This window comes from Glossina fuscipes, unplaced genomic scaffold (assembly GCF_014805625.2).
Source record: "Glossina fuscipes isolate IAEA_lab_2018 unplaced genomic scaffold, Yale_Gfus_2 2, whole genome shotgun sequence".
Classification (NCBI taxonomy): Eukaryota; Metazoa; Arthropoda; class Insecta; order Diptera; family Glossinidae; genus Glossina; species Glossina fuscipes.
This window is the reverse complement of record NW_023998416.1, coordinates 15,357,565-15,373,278: the sequence shown is the minus strand read 5'-3', so window position 1 is coordinate 15,373,278 and position 15,714 is coordinate 15,357,565. Positions and strand designations below refer to the sequence as shown.

The 15,714-nt window shown below is 31.9% G+C and overlaps 1 protein-coding gene across 2 annotated transcripts in view; it reads left to right on the top strand.

Moving 5' to 3' along the window:
* The first annotated feature begins 7,755 nt into the window (after positions 1–7,755).
* The window catches only part of LOC119634033 (neurotrimin), a 79,696-nt gene continuing 71,737 nt past the window's right edge, over positions 7,756–15,714 (top strand). The window contains exon 1 of one of the 2 annotated variants that reach the window (XM_038027941.1): positions 7,756–7,784. The gene's annotated coding sequence lies outside the window, so the exon portion shown is untranslated. Of the gene's footprint in view, positions 7,785–7,836; positions 7,919–15,714 lie in introns of those variants that run through there. The other variant, XM_038027940.1, reaches the window with a different exon arrangement.

Below are 15,714 nucleotides of genomic sequence, written 5' to 3'. Positions count from 1 at the left end.
TATGTATAGAGAGAGAGAGAGTATCGTTTGTCAATTTTAAATAGCAGCAAATATTAGATTTTATGTGTGAATATTATTTTACGGCCGGAAAGTCGATAATTGAATGCGAAGTTTTGTTGAAGTCATTGTTTGCTGTTTAAACAATTATACGGATAAATAGTGAGGAATTTCGTGTGCTGAGGCTGAGGTGCCATATTAAAGTACACATCACTTTATATCGCTTTAATATCCCTTTAGTGAGCGTTAAGTTGAAAGAGTTATAATAATAATTTCTAAATTAAATGCAAAATCGCTTAAAGAACATTTCGTTGCAACTAAGAAGTTGTGTTGCTTACGTGTAAGTAGAAATCATTTAATCAGTTGTTGTTTTTATCTACATATCTTTTTATATATGGAACAACGCTCTTCGATTTCTCGAACAGTACTTTCAACAGCTGCTTCGCTATTATGTTAAATAGAAGAAAAGCATTTGAATGGCATGGTTTTAATTTTTTTTTTTTTTTTTTTTTTGTGTAAAACGAAAATAAGAGAAAACGTATTTATTTTGTTTTTTTTTTTTTTTGGTTTTTCTGCATTTCCATCTGCGTTACTTAGTTGAAATCTTTGGATTGAGATGGCTATTCGTTCTCTATTAGAAGTTATTTTCGATTTTTATCCCCGTTAAAAAGGTGTGAAATTGCGTACTGTCGTCGTATAGTTGTTTAGGTGCAGCGAGTAGTCGATGCGAGGGGCTGGGGTGCATATAAATCCAAAAAAAAAACATTCACTTGTTCATGCAATGAAATAACAATTTTTTTAACCACACAGCTACGCAATGTCAGCACGTAGACGTAACAGACAGTGACAGCGTCGAATAGCATGATGTGAAACGTGCTGCTTGCTTATCGTGGAAACTTTAAAAAAAATCTTAACAACATTTTTTTCTATTGACTATAAAGTTCAAAAGTTTCGACTATTGTAGCTGTTCGTAAGATATGTGAGCTAAAGAGAAAGTCTTTTATTTTAGATTTAAAATTTTTAGACTATTTTTTTTATTATCCCCCCCTCCCCCCGACACACACACACACACATGAACGCATACATACGTAAATGATTTGCATTTTTCTATACCTTCTCGAGAAAAAAAAAAAAAACAAAAGTAAAAGATAAAAAAGAGAGAAAAAAGTCATCAGTCTTTTAACAGTTTTTTCAACGCTTAATAATATTTTTAAAGGGCTTGAATGCATTATAGCATGTGCGCTTAAATATTCTTAGTTCAAAATTTATAGGTATTCCTAAGGCAATATAAAAAAGAGTCGTATTGCGCGCAGACAACTCGTAGCGAACCTTGGATACCCATTAGCGTCAATGATTACTCCAGATACTAAGATATAAGCAGAGGCTTGACGCGGTCTATTTACAATGGGTCTGAGAAATCGTATGTATTGAGGGCGTCCCGTATCGAGTGAATGATTAGATTGTGAAGAATATTGTAATGAAAGAGGGTAGAGTATGAGAAAGAGGTTACAGAATATGGGAAAGGGAGAGAATGAGAGAGAATGAGAGAGAGAGAGAGAGAGAGAGAGAGCGGAAGAATGAAGAACGGAGACTCGAGAAAGAGAAAGTGTTTAGATCCCGATTGTACGAATGTAAGGAAAGTCTAAGTCCACTTACGTAGCTTAAAGCCTTTATAAGCCAACAGAAAGCTACTGCCGGTGTCGGGGTACCAACAAGGATGCCTTTCCTTTTTTTTTGGCTTACTGCATACTGACAGCTGGCCGCAGCCAGCTCTCGGGGAGTCTTCCCTAAGTCAGTGGCTTCTTCGGAAATCTTATTGATGCTACTTGTAGAGATTCGATGCGCGTTAGTTTCCCAAAACCGAACCTGATTATCCGCACATATTCAGCAAATATTGTACTTTAAGAGGAGAACTGGTTGATGCGTCTTATTGGACATAGTGCAATTTAATAATTTGCTGTAGAGGCCCTTGTCTAAGCTGCTATTCGTTTTATTCGAATAGGTCGACTGTGAGAAAATTGTTGCAATGAAAGTATAAATTGCCCACCAGCGTTATAAAGCGTAGCATATTTCGCATCATTGTTACGGCTAATGGCTGACGTAATCCTAATGGATGATATTTGGTTAAGGCTAATGCAATCTCTGTTCTTATCGTTAGACGAAATTCGCAAACGGAATCGCAAACTTAGCATACATTTTTATCTCTGAGAGTAGATGTTAAGGAACTTTATATATATATATATATATATATATAAACTATATATGTATATATGTATATCTGTGGGTATGCAAGTGTTTACAAATACGTTTTAACTTCTCTTTTGTAGAAGGTGTTAAGTAGGTGAAAACAACAGACAAAGTTCGGTAGCGTGAACAAAACGAAAGAAACTTTCCCGTGCATTGTGGTGTTAATGTGGCAGTTGCAGCAATTTCTCTGCCATATATCATCATCCAAGGTGTGTCAGAGTGGGCATACGAATGCTGAATGCTGAGAATAAAGTGGTGGAAGCTGCTTTTAAGTACACACATGTATTGTGTATAGTTTTTCTAGTTTTGATCTTAAATAGTTTATAAAGTTCTTTTCTATTTTTTTTTTTTTATTTTCTATTTTTTATTTTTCTTTTTGCCATTCAAAATATTGATTCGAATTCAATTTATTTATTTTACATTTATACATAATTTATTCGAAGAATTTCCATTTCTTTGTTGACATAGTTAGCGCTCGATGACTGTTATTGATGTCCTTAGCATAAGAAAACTAAAATCGAGTTTTTTAATATTTTATTTTTACACTTCTTCCCTTTTGTTTCCTTATTCCATTTTTCTTTTCTGATTTTGTTATGCTTCAATTTCCTATTGGAAGCACCGGTATTTGTTTTTCATCCAATGTTTGCATTTTCAATTATGGCTTAATTGAATTTTTTCTATTTACAATGGAAATTATTTATTACCTTGAAAACATATATAAGTAATTGTACTAATGTCGTATGTACACGTCACCATATGTTTATTTAAATATACAATAATAATAGTGAATAGTCGTGTTGTCTGTTAGAAAAGAACAAAGAAATATAGATTCAGCTTGATTAGCATCTTGTAAATAGCTAGCAATTCAAGGATATTAATAAGAATTCCGAAATTCTCTTTGATACACACATACACATACACATACACATATAGAGAGAGTATTATTTATTTATATACTGATTATGTGTCAACCTATTGGCGACTGCTTTTCATATAAAGCTTATTGAAACTTTTAATATTTGTCTAAATGAACTAAAAACAAATAAAGTTATATATAAGAATCTCGTATCACCCATCACCATGCTTTTCGCCTTCTACTCCCCAAATTCTTTTATTTGATACCTGGGACACGCTTCACTTCTTATGCAAAATCTATGAAAATGTTTCGATAACTGGTTTGTCTTAAGCGAGCAACAGTTTTTTTGGCCTGATATTCACAAATTGTCGGATAGGTACGAAAAATATAAAGCTAATGTAATACATCGAATGAGATATCCGTGAACATTAGACAAACTATCCAATTATAAGAGGATCAAGGTCGATCGAATGACTCATCGAAGTTTCGATTTTAGTTTAACGAGGGTAATAAATAAAAGCCAAAGTCAAAATTTTATATTATTTATTCTAGTACAAGTTATGTCAGGAGCATCTATTATTATGGGAACTGATCAATTTCTAAATCCTCTGATTACAATAGGTATTACTATATAGAAAATTATAATAAAAGCATATGATATTACAATTACACTATAAATTTGATCATCAAAAATTAATGCTCCTGGATAACCTAATTCTGCTCGTACTAAAACTCTTAATGAAGTTCCCATTCTTTCTGATCGTTTCCCAAAAATAAAATGTAAACTTACAGTAGCTTTACGATCTGTCGAAAATAATCATTGTGGCATTGTAATAAATAAAAGAAGCCCGAAGACTTCATCTCATTTCTTATCCTAGGTAATGTTTCGAGATCGTAATCTTAATATGAACATTCCACCAATCGAGATATTGTACTCTCGGTTAATAGTTTGTTGAATCTCATAACATACCATTTAGAAAAATTTCTAAAGACTCTAGCCCAAGTTCAAGTTCAAGTGTTTTCAACAGCATTCTTTTACGCTTTCTAGTAATAAATGGTTGCAATTTTTGTAAACGATTGGCATATCTTGTGATCAAATTAAATGAAAATTTGAAAATAATTAAAAAAAAAAAATTATTTTAAAATTTCACTATTTTTGAATTTTAATCTTTCTTTATTGTGGACACACTTTTGAATTGAATGCATACGAGTCGTCTTACTACGAACGAAGATATATCCTAACTATGTATCAGATTGCTTTACCTTATTATCTGCGTACAAAAAAAAAGCTTTCCTCTGCAGGAGGTAGAAGAAATTTGAAAGAAAATGTAATAGTAAGGGATACGTTTCCTTCATAAAATTAAGGATTTAAATTGAGATGCGATAAGCAAAATACTCGAACACCAACTTTTATCTTGGAGCAAAGATACTCTTCGTGACGCAATAAAAAAATTTCAAAAATAATATAAAAACATTCGGTTCTTTGGAATCACAATTTAATAATCAAACAGCTCCCATGTACTACTTATCTCTTGTATGCATATTGAGTCAGTTAATATATTTCTAGTATGTAAACGAAATGAATAATTAATTAAAATTTTTATTATTATTGGGTTCGAAAGTTTTTCCAACGATTTTTCAATTCTTACATATCACTGAAACTATTTTCAGAACCAACCAATGGAAGACGCCTTCCCGGTTAGAATCTTTTGAAATTTAGGGATAAACGCAGAAGAGATCAAGACCTTGTGAATAGAGCCCTTATCCCACTATTTTTAGTATTGTTAAAGGACCTTTGTTAATAGATTCATTGTTCACATACATCTTAACAACACCTACCTGCTGTTGTTCTTCTACTACTTCTTTGCAATTAGTCAATTAACACGATTCCCTTTTCATCCTAAAATTTTGATATCATAAACTTTAAGCTTACGAACTATTTATCGACGAAAAAATCTTGTTTAATGTTGTTCTCATTCCGCAATTAGCAAATCCAGCGCTCAACTCATTAATAGCGTTCAGAAAACATTGGTTGAGATCTCATGTTAAAATAAGCGGTAATTTTCCCTTCGTATATGTTTTGTTCGCCCTCTTACGCAACTCATCTCTCATAATAATCGTTTTATTTCTCATATTTCCATATGCCATCATCAAAGTTGGCACTTCTGCCGAGTTAGGAACAACAAGTAGTTATTTGTAGCAGTTGCCAATTTATGTGCAAACTATGTTTACACAGCTAGTGTTTCATATCGCTTTAATTATTTAAATTAATTAAGAAAGTTTGTCTCTCTTTTCGGCTATAAGAAGTTAATACTCAACGTGTTTACGCAGAGCGGAAAGAATGAAATTCGTGGATTGATTTCTGAAATGAATGATCGGAAAGTGTAGATTATCATGATTTCGATTATAGCCTGCCGAATTCTTCCCTCAAGAAGGATATATACGCGAAATGAACCATGCAAAGCATTCTCGTTAGAGAAGTGATACAGTTTAGGTTTGCAATTATCGTAGCTATGTAGATCAAGAGCCACGCTTTGGTTTTTTGCGGTTTTGGTCTTTAATCATAGGAGAAGCAAAACTTGTTCTCCCTTGTCGCAGTTTTTGATCCGACTTCTTATCAAATTTATAACACTTTTCAGAGCATTGGTTGTAATAAAACTCCTCAGTACCAATATTGTTAAGCCACAGTCGAGATTTTTAAGCCACAAAACCTACAAAAAAGGCGCTTGTGACTTGCGAAGTCTTTCTTTAAGTGTTAAATTTGTTGAACGCATAGTTTATATATAGAAAATATATTTTCTTTTTAAATCAGATGCTACTACTGCACTATTTTTCGATGAAATTATCAAGTATTTACAGTTAGAACAATAGAACGTTGCCTTTTCTTAAGTGATTTATTCGTAAGTTTTGTTTTTTTTCATTCGGTCAGGGGACCTAAACCTAATTACATTTGTGTGTTTGAATTATGTGGAAAAAATTCCAAATTCTTACAACACTCGCTGAAAAGTTGAGTAAATTTATTGAAAATCTCAAAAATTGTTTTCGTTGGTATTGATCGAAATTTGACATAAGATTGTCGAGATTTCAAAGAGAGCTACACTCATTGCAAAAAAAAAAAAGCCCATTTTGTATTTAAATATTTTGTTAAAGAAAAGTTTCCTATATATATGACCTAAGCGGTACTTTAGCTTTGCCTTGAAGTAAGCGTAAATTTTTTTATTTGTTTTTTGTTCCTCTCTTTTTCATCTGATGGCGCACTTCGACGATACGGTACATTTTTCATACTAATTTTTTTTTTTTTTATTTCGAATAATACTGTACTTGTAAGCATTGGCATTAATATTTCAATATGTTGGGTTTTTTTTTTTTTTTGGCAGTACATTTACCGAACACGTGCAAAAGTAAAAGCGTATTGACTCCTTTAAACAAAGGTAACTGTTTTAAGTTTTCCCCGAGTTATTTTCTTATTTTGTTTTTCGGTAAAAGTTTTGACGTCTCTCGAGGTTCGTTCGTTAACAAGCAAGTCAGTTTTTTTTTTTTTTTTTTTTTTTTTTTTGCTTGTCTCTTCGCATACTTTACAACGCTAAGCGCTATCATCATCATCATCAAGATTGTCTGGCACGCAAAATTATATGGCCTTTTACGAAAGTGAATTTTCCAAATTATAATGACGAGACTAAAGTTGGGCACAATAAAGTTAACAAGTCTCAATATATATCTTCTTAACAATAAAAAAAAAGTAAGAAGACACGCTGCTTGTTAACAATTGTAAACTAAAGTATAAAAGAAGTGTATATGGAAAGTGTTTCGTACGTAAAAAAAAAAAAAAAAATTAACAAAAATAAAAAACAATGATGAAAAAAGAAAGAAAGTAAAAAGAAAAAAAAGAAAATTTCGTAAAGTGCAGTTAAATGTTTGAAGCAGCTGTTCAAACTCCTACATAGTTAGTTAGCTTACCTTTTAACAAATAACTAATACTACCTGATGGCCAAGTAACCGCACTTGCCCGAGGCTGTCCACATTACCATTAATGTGTTGATGTGTGCGTTTAACATTTTTGACGCGTGTTTTGTGGTACATTGTTGCGGTTATGTAGGTTGCACACAACATGGATACAGCATCCACAAGCCAAGAATATTATTAAATTGCCGCAAATGTTGGAGAGAAATTCGTATCGTGCATGCCTCGTTCAATTTGCATTGCTGTGTGGACAACTTGGCCCTCGTTCGTTGCATACGAACACTTTATTCTCCTTCAATCGGGCTATGCTTTTCATTGTTCGGGTTCATAGTAACACGACTTCGTATTTTGTTGTATGCTGTTTGCCATAAGGATTATTTCAATTTCCTCGCACATGATGATGATGAGTTTAGTTGCGATAAAGAGTCTGTGCAAAGTGGATGTATTTACATTGTTTGAACGGATGTATATTGCGTATAGTGACTTAAACGAAATCAAGTCAATATCTAAATATAAATAAATAGATATAAAAATATTTAGTATTGTCTTTTTTTTTGAATTATATTTTACGTAAAATTTTTATTTTAATTTATTCATACCGTTAATATGCGGATTTTCTTTTCTTTTTTTTTTTTTTTTTTTTCTTTTTGATATTTTATTGAAGCAAAATAAATAGATAAACGAATGAATAACTAAAAGCAAAAAGCAAGTGATCGATCGAATGGTGCGCATAATAGTAAATATAAGATCGAACATAATTATCATGAAAATATGTAAATCTTGAGAATTATTTATCGCTTCGACAATATCGTCTATTAAGCTCTTAGATGAAAGTTTACATTAGTTGCTATATATGTTGTTAGACTCAATTTAAACTCAATACATCATTATTATTTATTGATTAGATATGATTTAGTGAATATCAGAGCATTAAACTGTTTGTTTGTTTGTGTTCTGTTAGTCAAACAGTTTTCTGTTATTATCGGGCCAAGGTGGGCAAGCAATGCGTGCATGTTGTTCATACATTATAAATATGTGCAAAGTTATCAATACAAAAATATTAAAGGATTACCACATTAACATTTTATTGCCCATGATAAGCCATTAAAACTGCATTGAAAAAGGAAAAGAAATGAAAAAAATAGAAATGCATAAAACATTTATGGAAATGTGTAATGCGAAGATATATATATATATATATACATAGAATAAAAATAAATGATCAGATTTTCATATAAATGCTTATTAAAACTGAACTGAACTTTACTCGAAAAAGATGCAAAGACAGGAAGAGAGGAGGATTATAGTTGAGAGTGTGTAACGTGCAATGTTTGATGTTGTATTGGCAAAGTGATGATAATCAAGTAAAGTAATAAAAACGCGGTACACATCAAGCGGCATTCAATTGCTTAAGCTCATTGAAGTTTGTATTGCCTGTGTTCGAACACCATACAATTAACTTACTTAGCGCTCTTAAAGCTTTTGTTTTGTTATTATTATTTTTTTTTTCTGTAATGTTAGTCTAGCTCTTGATCCTTTAATTCAAGTGCAGAGTTCGGATTTAATAGTCTTTCCACATTAGACAGACCGTGATATAGAGTTATATAGAGACATATATTGGGATATGTGAGTATGTATATGTGAATATACATATTGTACACATATAGATGTATATATGAACATATTGTGTGAACATACAGGTATGCATGTATATATGTAAATATGTATATGCATAAGCATGTCCATATATAAGGACGCTTTGATGTTAACACATACAAAGAAACGTAAACGTAGTAAGCATGTTTTGATTGCTAAGAAGGTTATGCTTTGAAAATATATCCGACGTTGCTCTTAAGTAAGAAACAATTCATGGTAAAGTAAGACAATAGGCATTCTTTGCATATGCAAGTCAACGATGTCTTTTAGTCGCTCGACGACTCCCTTTCCGAAAATCGTCCTCTTAGGCTAATTAAATATTGATAAATTTTTTCACTGAATATAATGCTCTTCATACCTTCCGTAGTTATAAGATCTTTTGCAACATGCTAATAAGGTAATCGCAATACAATTGTAGAATACGCTTTCCCTAGCTAATCTATATTGGTGAAGTTCACGACAAATAGAAAAAGAATACTACTTTAATGCCATCAGAAATTCAAAAGACTGCACTCACTCTCTTACCGGGATTTTGATGAATATATGCAGAAGCGTACAGTACGATCCTAAGACATTTTCGTGACGCTGCATGTGTAAGATTGCTTTACTTTCATCATTTTAATTCATAAATTGCTTTATGTATTTTCACTGAAAATATTCAATCAAATACTTGTAGAAATCTAAGAAAGAAATATGCACTCAACGGTTGTGTTCTAATGTATTTGCTTACATGCTATATTCCTATGGTTGTCTGTGCTTTTGTCTGCTCTTAACGTTATTTCACTATTGCATTCCATTTATTATTTCCTTTTCATAAAGTGGGCCTGAATACGCGAAGAGGTGGTTCGTACATATGATTGTATTATTTTTGTATATTTCACTAAATACTTACTGCAATACATTTTTGTCTCTGGGTGTGATTATGTTTATGTTTATGTTGTTATGTTGTAGTCGATGTTTCCATTAGCTTTTTTGCAAATATAAACAGGTTTGGGTTTAAAACTGTGATTTTTAAAAGAATTCGAATTCATATGTATGTGTGCGCATTCTTTGATATATATAAAAAAAAAAAAAAAAAAAAAAAAATTAACAATTATATTTATTTCCAAAAAAAAAAAAAAAAAAAAAACAAAAAATGATATTTTCCCCATTTATATGTCTTCTACGTAAGGCTTGTGCTTTCGCATATTTTTACAAAATTTACCCACCGGGATATTCATCTTCGCTGAACACTTTTCAATAAAGTAAAATAGTGGCTGCTAAATCCCATCCAAAAAAAAAACTGGATCATTAATTTGTGATTTTGCTTAAAGCATCGATATATGTATGGATATATATGCGCCACAGATTTATGCATAAATTTTTGCATAAATTACATAAAACGGATGATAAGAAGAGCTATAAGAGAATTTTTTCACTTCTCAATGTTGGAAATTTGAAAATTAATATCAATGACGTAAAATCAACGTAAAAAATTCTGTCCAATTGAATATGAAATAAACGGTTTCCCTTCCATTCAATTCGATGTTTATTGAAATTGCGTGAAACACGTTTTTTGTCTTCATTCAGTAAAAAGTTTTCAATGTTCTCCTTAAAGCTGAAAATCTTTTCCTTTTGTAATTATATTTTATTTTTTTATTTATTTTTTTTTACCTCACATCTCTTATATATAATATTTTTGAGAAGATGATATGAAGCCAAAGTATGCGAGTAATGTGCTTTTAAACGTTCATTAACTAAAGATGCCAACATTTAAAGAAATCCTCTTCAACTTGAAACCAAAGTTATTCATTCTTGTGTTGACTATTTTGACATACACACTGGCTTATGTCGATAATATCTTTCGGGCTACGAGTATGTGTGTCTTTGAACATTCATTAGCAAAAACATTCACAATTTTAAAGAAATCCTCTTGAAACTTAAAATCAAACTTATTAACTTGTGTTGATTTAAAAAAAAAAAAAAAAAAATTGTAAAAAAATATTTTGACATAAATTCTGTCTTTATGTTAGCAAATTGCTATCTGATTTCGTTTTCAGAGACATTTCACAATATCGAACCGCCCATGTATTTTAGCCGGTGATTATGTGAAAAACGAGTCGTCTCTCTGTTGCGAGGGAGGAATTTATGTGACACTTTTGTTGTTTTCTTTTTTTAACTACAATGTATACAACATTCAGTCGAAATAACCCACCATCATTAAGGTTAAAGGATTAAGCTGCGACTAACATTATAGAAAAAAAAAAGGCTACGGCAAAGTTCAAAGGAAACACTTCTTGTAAAGAAAACTTTCACTTCAAAGTAAACAGTTTTTACAATATTTTTTTTTTAGTTTTCAAATACAAAGAAGTGGCGAACTCAACCAGTCTACGACTTAAACTATGACATTATATAGAACGAACATCGAGCAGAAAACAATTTACAATTTTTTTTTTTTTTTTTTTTGTGTAGTCTTAAAGCGTCAACAACAAGCGAACATACATTTAATACATTTTTTTTTCTTGCATTTTCCTTCTTAATACACGCCATAATTGTTTAGAGGGTTAGAAGCACAAATTTATAAAATTTTTCTTAATAATTTTTGCCGTTCATCATACGTTAAAAATAAATCATTAACATTTTCGCGATCGTGTACCAGTGCCATACTTCACCATTCTTTACCATATTCAGCTGCTGTGAAGCAATAAATGACTGCTCAATGTGACGCGCCATGTAATTGCCGCATGCGTACATCCCTCGTCGTCGCGAAAGTGTTAATGAATATAAACGTTTGCGCTTTCAATTGAAATAATTTGACGAAAACATATTTAGTGCATATGTTATGTTATCTAATAATATTCTTTCCCTCGCTTAGATTTAATTGGTTAGCTTTTTATCTGACTTGTTTCGGGATTCGGGATTCGGGATTTTGCGATTGGAATTGCTTTAAAAGGCTTAAAAAATGCCCATATCAGAGGAAATTTTGAGATGAAACTAAATATCGATGAACGTGACGACTACGCCTCAAGTGCTGAGGATTATTACGAATAGATTTGGTTAACCGACTTCCGCGGATTTATTTTTAGAAATATGCTTCCGCTTATTGAGTGCTTAAAGAGGTATATACTTACGTAAATTGTAAATATTTCTATTTATGCAAATCTCCACTCATAGGATGGTATTATAACAAGCAATAATATGTAGTAAGAAAGTGATAGTCGGTTGGGACACTCAGCTTGTCGCCTTTCACTTTCACCCCGTTCTGGTGTCCACCAAATTTGTTTCAGAAATAATGCTTTTTTAGGCAGATAATATATCTTCATTCAGGTAATGTACAAAATAGTTCTAGGCATTCTGTCTTGTTTATCTTATGATTGATAAACGTACAACCTTAAAAAAGTGAAGAAAAGTTATTCAGTTAGAACTTTGTTTGGGTATGGGCGATTTTTTCCAATTTTTGCACATAAATAGTAGTGTAATTAGTAATGAGCAAATTTTTGCTTAGTGAAACGGAGTTGCATTCACTTTACGCTTTGCTAAAGGCGTTTGTTCTGACCCCATAGATTCGCCTATAGAATGTGCGTAGATTCACTTGGTGTAGTTTACGAGTAATGCGCCAAAAACGCTTTGAAAAGCAGAGGTATTTTTAGTGCTGTGGGCGTGTCTTCTAACCGATTTGATCCATTTTCAATTCCAACATGTGTGCGAGATCTCTCAATTTTCCTACCAAACTCGAAGTCGATACCCAGACGGACAGACATAGCTTAATCAATTCAGAATTTTACGCTGATCAAGAATATATATAATTTATTAGGTCACTGAAGCTTCTTTTTGGATGTTGCAAACGTTATGACAAAATGTGTGTACCCTCATTGTTGGGTGATGGGTAAAAAAAGTATTCTCGTTTTATTATAATTATTTTAGGTCAACCACGTGAAACTAATGTGTGGAAATTGCCAGATAGTTCGTTACTAGTACAAGTGTCAATCAATCGATCGGAAATATTCTTACAATGAGCTCGTGAGAGATGCTATCCCATATCATATATAAGCTTAAGCTTATAAACAATTTTGCTTATTTTGACAAACCAAGGTTATTTGCGAAAAAAGTTTTCAAGTTGCTCTCAATTTTAGATAAAAATAATTTTTGATGTTTTTTTTCTGTTTGCGTGGCAAGAGGAACGAAAAAGTCATAGATAGACGGATGACCGTGGTAGGTTACAATCATCAAGGACATGCATTCTTATTGACTTTCCTTCTGGATTGTTACTGTGGCCAGGTTAAGAGGAGGCAGTGCCATGTAGGGGTCTTGATATAACGGAGTATTAAACATTGTCGTCTTCGTCTTCTTCTTGAATGTTCAGCGAGTCAACAACGGATGATGCGTTGCAAAAAAAAATATCATCTTTGCGCAGAGATGATATCGCACCCAATGGGGTTCTACCGGGACGCGATTATTAGTAGTTGAAATTTGAATCATATCTGATGTCAGGAATAAGGCATTTAGATGAATTAGTTAAATTCTTACAAATCGGGTATACTACTGTCATTCTTTTCGGTTGGTTTCGAATGGTTATAAATATGAGCAAAGCTAATATATTAATTAATGTTTGTGGGTCATAGTCAAAGACATGAATTCTCATAAATTTTAAAAAGTAAAACTTTTTCCTCCTCTATGCGGTAGATTTTTAATGAAAAGGTTTCCTTTGGTTCCAATTATTTTATATGAGTTTTGTGTACGAAAAAAAAAAAAAAAAAGATTAAGTTAAACACGAACAAATATATATATAAATGAAATTTTTATTCCATTCACGTATTATGTGTATGCAGACATACAATATAATAATAATTTCATTAAATGCAAATAAAAAATATGCAAAAAGTATGTTAAATGTGCTCTCCATTCATATATACATATGTATTTATATATATATAAGCGTAAGGCTAATTCATTCTTTGAGTCATTATTTTGTGACATTTTTTGATTTTATCGTTCAGGCACTTCAGGTAAAAGTTTTGCAATTAATTTTCATAATTTAAATATAATTTAATTGCTTTCATTTGTATGTTTATAACACGCCTCAGAAATCTTAATTTGAAAATGCGAACAAGAAGACAAACAAACAGACAAACAACCAAGCGCACAACATATATAAAAATATTTGTAAACATACATGAAAGTATTATTATTATTATTATTTCGACATAAAGTACGGCAGTCATCAACATGCATTCATACGCACACATGTGCATATGCATGGGGACGTGTCTGTCTGCATACAAAAATATTCTTATTTATGCGTGCGTGTTCATAAGTGTCTAGCATATGTTGAAGTTTTCCAAAAAACTTTCTGCTAATCTTGGAAATTTTATTTAATGAAAACATTATAAAAACCACAAACGACAAAAAAAAACAACATTTGCTTTTTCTTTTCTTTTTTTTTCCTTTCATACATATATATGCATATATATATATATATATATATATATATATATATATATATATATATATTTTATTCTTGCCTTTTAATACCGACTTTTTCAACGGTAATAACTTTTTCAAAGAAAGAGAGAAAGATTAAAATTAATCGCATTAAAATGAAGGACACATCCAATAACGCAGGAAAGATATAGTTGGATTTCCGTTAAAATTTTTTTGGGTGTGTTTTATTCGCATAAATCCTTTGAACAGCTCGATAATATCCCTAATAGTTTCATGAACTAAGTAAAAATTTGCTTTTAAAAATTGAGGAAAGCAACACCTAAGATAAATTTATGAAAACTCACTATTAATTTGGGTTGATGAGAGAGGTACCCTCCCAGAAGGATGCTTCAGCAAATGTATAAACTCACACTTAGTGGCATTGGTATTTACCTATTTGAGTTATACTTCCTCGCCTTTCAATTAATACTTCTTGCCCCTTGAAAATCTATTGACTCTCTAAGCCTATTTATTGTGATTTAACTATGCTCCCAATCAATTCATCAATTTTTTTGGTTCCTCAAAATCATGAAATTGGTAATAAGACTTGTTCTTGCATAAATTTTATTAGGCATGGGTTGAAGAGCGAGGGCATATATGCCCATAATGCTAAGAAATTGAAAAACCATCAGAGAAAAGGATCAAAAAAAATTTTACGGACAACACTTGATATTATTTTCAAATTCGATGCAATATTTGTTAAACGTATATTAATATTATGTTGTTTGTACATGAAAATTAATTCAGTCGATCTGCTATTAATGCAAAATAGTACTTTTGTAAATAGTAGTTCGAATTTTTTGATATCCAGTAAGGAGGTCTTCTGCTGAGATTTTCCGTTCGCCCATATCCATTAACGAATATGACGGGAAATATCCAAACCGACTTTTGGCTTAAGAAATTGAAATTTGTTTGTATTATAGTTAAATAGCATATTAATCAAAAATATATAGACTTCATTGGATTCCTATTGCGCTAATGTGTAACAGTTATTGTGAAGGGAATCGTTAAATTACTATCCGCAGGTGGAAAGTAATCTTCTCCTTTGGGGAAGTTAAAGTAAATTCAAATTCGAACTAAGCGAACCTGTGCTCAAGTCAAGTGATTAAAAAGCCGAGTTAAATCCGATAGACTATACTTAAATTATGATTGGTATGTAGTTGTAACTGTGGGCTGCCGCATTGTCGAGTAGGTCACAGTTGCGACAATCATGTTAGTTCAAACCGCAAACAATGCGACTTGCAATCATATCGGGTAAGAGGTACAGTGAGTGTTCAGTTAATAACCGCATAACATTTACTGATTAGAGCCGAAAACACATTCACTTTACTGCGGCAATCTCTTCCTCACTCTCTCTCACCAAGTCTTTCTGGCCATCAACATGTTACGCCTGTAACGGACTTCTCTAGAATAGTTGGTGATATTAAAAAAAAAAAAAAAAATAGTAGCGCTCGGTTGGTAATGGTTCATAACACTTGTCGATTGAGTACACTTGCCCCAGGCCGCGGCCATTTCCTCTTGCTATCTCTTGCTCTTCT